Source organism: Rana temporaria, chromosome 11 (genome assembly GCF_905171775.1).
Source record: "Rana temporaria chromosome 11, aRanTem1.1, whole genome shotgun sequence".
In the NCBI taxonomy this organism is placed as follows: domain Eukaryota; kingdom Metazoa; phylum Chordata; class Amphibia; order Anura; family Ranidae; genus Rana; species Rana temporaria.
The window spans coordinates 141859931-141867833 of NC_053499.1; positions in this window are offsets into that span (position 1 = coordinate 141859931).

Consider the following 7903-nt stretch of genomic DNA (forward strand, 5'->3'; position numbering starts at 1 on the left):
TGGATAAATACTCTCTTCAACAAAGGTGTCCATATTGTGCAGGGAACAATAGAAGATGTCATGCAACTTATGCAAAGTTCACCAACACTGTCCTTATACAAATGTATTATCATTCTTAGCTTTTCTTCACTCATACAGATCTTTATTGGCTTTGAAAGATCGGTGGCAGTCTATACCTGTGCCGATCATTAAGAGTATTAAAGTAGCCATATGTGATGCAAAAGTTGCAAAAAACGCAACCGATTCAAATTAGAGCTGCACGATTCTGGGAAAAATGAGAATCGCGATGCTTTTGCATAAAATGAAGATCACGATTCTCAAAAAAAAAATATTTAAAGCGTAGTAAACCCCGTTCTTGTTTTTTTTTTTTAAACCTACCTGAAAGGCAAAAGCCATAATGAGCTAGTATGCAGTCACCCCTACTAATGTTGTCAATATTGCCCATGTTGTCACCTCTACTCATGTTGTCACCCCATCCATGTTGTCACCCCTACCCATATATGTATACTCTCGCTCAGGCCCCCAGGTAGTACAATGGCTGTCTCTCAGGCTCCGGGTTGCACGGAACCCCTCCGCCGGCCCTCACCTTGGTGCCCCCTGTCTTCTGCCTCCTCCAGCGGTAAAGCTCCAGCCGGGCTCCCCCAGCACCTGTCCTCATCTCCCCAACTCCGGTCAGCATTCTCCGCTCCGCGTCTGGAACCAGGCCCGCTAGGAATCCTGGGATTGGTAGTTCTACAAGGAGACCTCCCCCTTCACTAACAACAGAGGCGGGAATACATATCCCGGTGACTTGTCCTTAATGTCCCCCTAACGGGGAAGTTCCTTCAATGACTGCGCAGATGCAAACTTGCCGACGGAAATCTCCGAACCTCGCCCGGCATCCAGGCTCATTCTTTAACATCCCCGTGGATTGGAGGATGTTAAAAAAAGAGCCAGGAGGCCGAGTGAGCGAAGTGAGCCATCCGAGCGAAGTGAGGCCGACTGGCCACTTACCTCGAAATCCACGTCGCCCTGGATGCCGGCCGCGGAGATTTCCGTCAGCAAGTTTGCGCCTGCGCAGTCCTTGAAGGAACTTTCCGTTAGCTGGAACCATCTCAGCACAGCTTGCGCATGCGCTGGAACTTCCACGATAGCTGGAACCAGCACGGCAGATCACCGGCATGCCATGCGGCGCAACGGAAGCGTCCTGCGGTATCTAAGGTAACAGAACCTGATTGCGGGCGGCGGATGATGACGTTCCTGCTGCGGATTGGAGGATGGTGGTGATGGGGAATGTGAGCGACTTCCGGAACACATGCACATGGGTGAGAATAATTCCGTGTGTTTCCTATGGCCGCACCCGAAAATCGCGGGTCACCCCGCGGGGAAATCGCGGGCAGGGAATCGTGCAGCTCTAATTCAAATGCAATAGTGATGATCAAGGGACTAAAAACCTTAGAGGAATGACCTGGTCCTGGAGGTTGCAAAAAATCAAAAGCCTCGTACACACGATCAGATTTTTGGACGACCGTTCGTCCGTTTTTGTTTTTTTTTGTGCTAGTCTCATGTCGAAAGTGAAGAGGTTACTCGCCATATGAAAATTTTCGTACGACAGAATTCAACGTCAGAAGTGACGTAATGTGTTGAACAGTTTTGAATGTATTTTTTTTTACGTTTCTGAGCATGCGTAGTCTTGCGGGTTTTTTTTCGAACGAAAAACGCACTAATTAAACAAAAATCGGACGTTGCGTTCACATCCGACAAAAATGTTATAGTCTACACAACCAGCCTTTTATCGTTCAAAAAAAATCGGCTGTCGAAAGCACCACCATGCTAGCGATCCGAAAATCGGGAGATCGTTCGTCGGATGAAATTTTACTTCCAATTTTCGTATGGTGTGTACGGGATTTTAAGGATATTCTCTTCATCACACAGAGATCTTCAGGAAAAAAAGGTAACAGGCCTGTTCTTTTGCTTGTGCTGCATTGTATTATTACTGAAGTCACACAGAAGATTGCTGATTGGTCCAGGCACTCTGGCGGGCAGTTGTCTGTCTGTTGGTCCTGGAAAGACATCAACAGCGCCTTGAAAAAGTATTCATACCCCTTGAAATTTTCCACATTTTGTCATGTTACAACCCAAAACATAAATGTATTTTATGGGATAGACCAACACAAAGTGACACATAATTGTGAAGTGGAAGGAAAATTATCCTTTTTTTTTTTTACAAATAAATATGTGAAAAGTGTGGCGTGCATTTGTATTCAGCCCCCTTTACTCTGATACCCCTAACTAAAATCTAGTGGAAAGATTTGGGGACTTTTAAGGTACACGAACAACAAATGTAGAAAAATATATAAATTTAATAGGTTAAAAATTCATTATTATATGACTACATAAGATACATCCAATATTTGATCTTGTTAATAAGCAAACTGATTACTGTATAAACTCGAGTATAGGCCGACCCGAATATAAGCCGAGGCACCTAATTTTACCACAAAAAAAAAAGGGAAAACTTATTGATTCGAGTATAAGCCTAGGGTATCCATCTGCATGCCTCACTGTCCATGTGAATGCCTCACCATGTCCATGACGACTGACGTTTAACATAAGAGTCTATGGAAGGGGTGCTCCCCAGCCGTACGTCCCCCAGACATCAAACTTTGCCCCCACTTGTAGGGGAGAAATTGGGCTACATGTGGGCCAAGTTCCGGGTCCAGGAGACCTACGACCGACCGGTACCGGGTCCCCAAAATCACCGGAGAAATGATCGTTTAACATGGGAGTCTATGGAAGGGGACTCCGGCTTTGAAAAATCGGTGCTCCCCCGCCGTAGGTCCCCCGGACAACAACCTTTGCACATTTGTCGAGGAAGAGTGGAGCACGAGCGAAGCCGAGTGTACTGCACTCGGTATATGTCGGCGCAGGCATTCAAACTGAGCACAGGAAGCGGGTATCGGCGTATATCGCACACCCACGATTTTCCCCTTATTTTAAGGGGGAAAAAGTGCGCGGTATACGCCGATAAATACGGTATGTCATCTATGAAGAGAATAGAATTGCCCATTTATCATTTCCCTACCACTTCACAATTATGTGCCACTTTGTCTTGGTCTTTCGCATTAAAATCCATTTACGTTTTTGGATGTAACATGACAAAATGTGGAAAATTTCAAGGGGTATGAATACTTTTTCAAGGCAATGTAGGTCTATCCCTAAGAAAATTGACACCTAAAATAAATTCATAAAGCTGAACTTCAGATATTAACTTAATTGCATACTTTCATTGAATAATGTAGCTATGCATATCTGATACCCGAGTGGCTGCTGGTAAAGCTGCCAATCAATGTAGTAGCCGCACTACTACAGTGATCGGCGCTCCAAGCTGGACCAATGCAAAGTATGCATCATACCTGGATTTCAGCTATAACAAAACAAGGCACTTGATTGGTGGCTGTGACCGACACTCCCCTCAGGTTTGATCGTCCTCCATATCACAAACCTCCAGGGCACAGTGAGCGATGGTTGGCACGGCTATATGTGACAATGCAGGGTGTTAGCATGGCCTCTGCACGGAGCATGACATGAGCCAATCCTTGGCCTGAATGTTCTTAATGCTGAATTTGTTTTGTACAGTTTTTACAATTTACAAATGTTTATTTATTTTGTGATATGCCTTTTAGGATTTTTTTTTTTTTCAAATGTTCTTAAAATAAAAGGCTGATACAAATCAAACCTGTCTGGCGTTTTGCTTCCATCATTACATTGCGTGAAACCTGAAAGATTTGTTTGGTTATTTATAGGGTTGTCCCGATACCACTTTTTTAGGACTGAGTACAAATACTGATACTTTTTTTTATGTACTCGCCGATACCGAATACCGATACTTTTTTTTATGTACTCGCCGATACCGAATACCGATACTTTTTTTTATGTACTCGCCGATACCGAATACCGATACTTTTTTTTATGTACTCGCCGATACCGATACTTTTTTTAAATGTGTCCCCAAATGCAGCCATGTCCCCCCACATATTCCAGCCATGTCCCCCACATAATGCAGCCATGTCCTACATACCTTGATGATGCCGCACGTGCCGCCGTTAATCAGCGTGCGGGGAACATTACAGCTTTCGTTTGAATAGCTGTATCCCCGCCGCGTATAGACACTCCCCCTTGCTCGGGATTGGACAGATCATCCGTCCAATCCCGCGCAAGGGGGAGTGTCTATACACGGCGGGGATACAGCTATTCAAATGAAAGCTGTAATGTTCCCCGCACTCTGATTAACGGCGGCGGCGGGGGGGGAACAAGTATTCTATTTCAGTATCGGGGAATTTGCGGGAGTACGAGTACTCCCGCAAATACTCGGTATCGGGACAACCCTAGTTAAAACGTCCAGTCTTAACCACTTAACACCCGGACCATTATGCAGGTTAAGAACCTTGCCCTTTTTTGCAATTCGGCACTGCGTCGCTTTAACTGACAATTGCACGGTCGTGCGACGTGGCTCCCAAACAAAATTTGTGTCCTTTTTTTTCCCCCATAGAATGCATTGAGATAAAAAAATGTCTACCTTTACAGCTCCTTTAAAGCCCAGCCCCAGCTTCATATTATTTTCTTTTTTTTATAAAGGTTCCTCAGCGTGCTTAAAAGCTTAAAAATAAAATATAGCCCTGGTTATAATACTTGCCTTCAGTCCAGAGCTGTCCCACACTGTCTTCCCATCCAAAGGACTTAAAGGGGTTGTGTTTTTTCACCTTAATGCATCCTATGCTTTAAGGTGAAAAAACACCTTGCAGTGACCAGCCCCCTAGCCCTACCCCCCCCCCCCATTTTACTTACCTGAGCCCTGAATTCCCCTTTGACACCGTCCCTCTCTCCACTATGTCCCAGCTCTTGATTGGATAGATTGATAGAAGTGCAGCCATTGGCTCCCGCTGCTGTCAATCAAATCCAGTGACACTGGTGGCGGGGCTTTTCATTTACTGCCCTCTTACACAGAGTTACCTGCTCTTTAGTCTGTGGAGTATGGAATAAGAATACTTACCTTGTTCCCCCAAGAGCTGGAACACTCCTATGCTCTCCTCTATCAAGGGTTCCTTGACATACGTACAATGGTGGTCCTGCATTGTGCTTGATGACATCAGAGAGGCTGTGACCTGACAAGTGGGGAGGAGGAGCAACTTCAGGGACCGGTCACATGGTGGGTTGGAAGCTTGCAGGAGCAAGGAATAAGTTAAAGTGGAGGTTCACCCGGAAATATTAATTTTTAACCTTAGTCTGAGGCTCATTTTGTCAAGGGGAATCGGATAGTTTTTTTAAAATCGAAGCTGTACTTACCGTTTTAGAGAGCGATCTTCTCCGCCGCTTCCGGGTATGGGCTGCGGGACTGGGTGTTCCTATTTGATTGACATTCTTCCGACGGTCCCATCCATCGCGTCACGATTTTCCGAAAGTAGCCGAACGTCGGTGCGCAGGCGCCGTATAGAGCCGCACCGACGTTTGGCTTCTTTCGGCTACTCGTGACACGATGGATGCGACCGTCGGAAGACTGTCAATCAAAATAGGAACGCCCAGTCCCGCAGCCCATACCCGGAAGCGGCGGAGAAGATCGCTCTCTAAAACGGTAAGTACTGCTTCGATTTTAAAAAAACTAGCCGTTTCCCCTAGACAAAATGAGCATGAATCCAAGGTTAAAACATTTTTTTAGGGTGAACTCCCGCTTTAAGTATTTCTCCTTTTTTCTTACCTTCAAAACTAGCTGTTAAAACCTTCCTTTGCAAGGAGGAAGCAATTAAATGTTGCCTGGAGTTAAACTTTAGCTGTGAGTTTGGGGCGTCATGGGCCCACCTCCCCAGGGAGCATCATTACAGAACCCTGCTTGCGCCATGTAATGGTGCAGAGAGGGGCACTGACACCATAACTTCAGCCCCGCTCTTTGCATCGAGGACTACCCAACCCAAAGAAGAGAATCTTGTAAACACTACATGACCCAGCCTGAAGTCTTTGGACCTCAAGTTCCCTGAGACGGCAAACCATGTCTGTCTATGGGCCCCCCCATCCCCAGCTGACATTTGACATTATCCTGAATCTGAGTCTAGACAAGCCCCCTTATCAGGTTGAAAGGATTTTCCCACTAGAAGAGATCCTGAGGAACCTGTCTGGTAAGGGAGTCCTGACTCCAGTTCCTCCATTCTAGCAAAAAATTCTGCAGCCCTCAAATTTTTCACTCGCATTTTGCGAGTGGAAAATGAGGGCTTGCGAGCTGGGCAGCCTGTCTGGGGGGGCAAGGGAAGAGAGCACCACCAGCGCGGTTGATCGGGAGCTGTTCTCCCATCGATCGCCCCAGGGGGGAAGAGAGCATGGAGGAAGAGGAGAGCCGCGGGATAGCACGCTTACATTATAATTGTCTCCGCTCGACACAGCCTCGCCTCCTCCTGACCTGTGATAGACAGAACACCGGTCCAATGCTGCAATGCATTCTATCTATCACAGGCATGGGGTCAGGAGGAGGCGGGGCCATGTCGAGCAGAGGAGAGACAATTATAATATAAGCACCAGTAACAGCGTGCTATCCCGCGGCTCTCCTCTTCCTCCAGCCATGCATTCCGCTGCCCAGGAGAGGCTGCAGTGGGCACAGTGAGGCTGCAATCGGCACAGTGTGGCTGCAATAGTGGGCACAGTGAGGCTGCAATGGTGGACACAGTGTGGCTGCAATGGTGGGCACAGGTGAGGCTGCAATGGTGGGCACAGGTGAGGCTGCATTTATAGGTACAGGTGAGGCTGCACTAATAGTTGTTAATATTTGTGTAACTTATTTTTGCATAAAACATGCAACTGTAATTTCATGAGATCATTTATGAGGGCATGTCTAGAGGCGGAATTATGGGCGGGACAGGGTAGGGATTGAGTGGGGCACTGGTGGCGAGTAACCTTTGAGGCCTGGCTAGTAGGTCAGGACTTGACATTTTGAGCCCTGCTGTACTGTACAATGATGGGCCCATAGCATGCCTGGGATGGAAGCGGTCATCAGGCCCAATGTTCTCATGATTTGCCGTAAGAGCCGCCTGATCTCTTTCACAGAGGAAATAATCCTTTGTAATCATTCTGAACTTCCCTGACTAGAGAGGCATGGGAGTAAAACCTCTGAATGTCCCGGTCCCTTTGAACTTTCTTTTAGCTGAACTGAACTTTCAATATGATGGGATGGAGGACCTTCAGATTCGAGCCTTCTCTTGTATTCTGGGCTGCTGGAAATCTTTTCTCACCGACTGTGGAAAAAAAGAGCCTTCCTCCCACCGCCGGCGTCACTTCATTTTCATAGAGGGTTCAGGAAAATTCAACAAAATGCCTTCCTTCCCTTTATTTATTTCAAAAGGACCCTCTCGTCTTTGTTCCTTGGCCATTATTGGTACCGGCCCGAGATGTTCTGTTGCGCACGAAAAGGCTTCTTTCCACAAAACCTCCTAAATATAGGTGGAAACTTCTTACCCTTTTCAGAAGAATGGCATAGAACGAGCTCCAGGCCTGGAACAAAAAGTGAGTTTCCTATGAAAGGGATTCCAAAAAGCTTCATTTTGAAGATTATATCGCCATCTTCTGGCCAAATGAAAAAATGGCGGAAGCTCCAGCAGTAACTTAAAGTGGAGGTTCACCCGGAAATTACAATTTTTAAGATTAGATCGATGCTCATTTTGTCAAGGGGAATCGGATGTTTCTTTTTTTAAATCAAAGCCGTACTTACCGTTTTAGAGATAGATCTTCTCCGCCCAGGCCCCAATAAAGGACCCACAGTTACCTTCCTTCAAGTTTGGTACAAATAATAGGAAGGGAATTCTTCCGACTCGCTCACGATAACACCCACCGATGACTAGTGACTGATCGAGTCAGTCCAGCGTGATCGCCAACCACAAAGAGA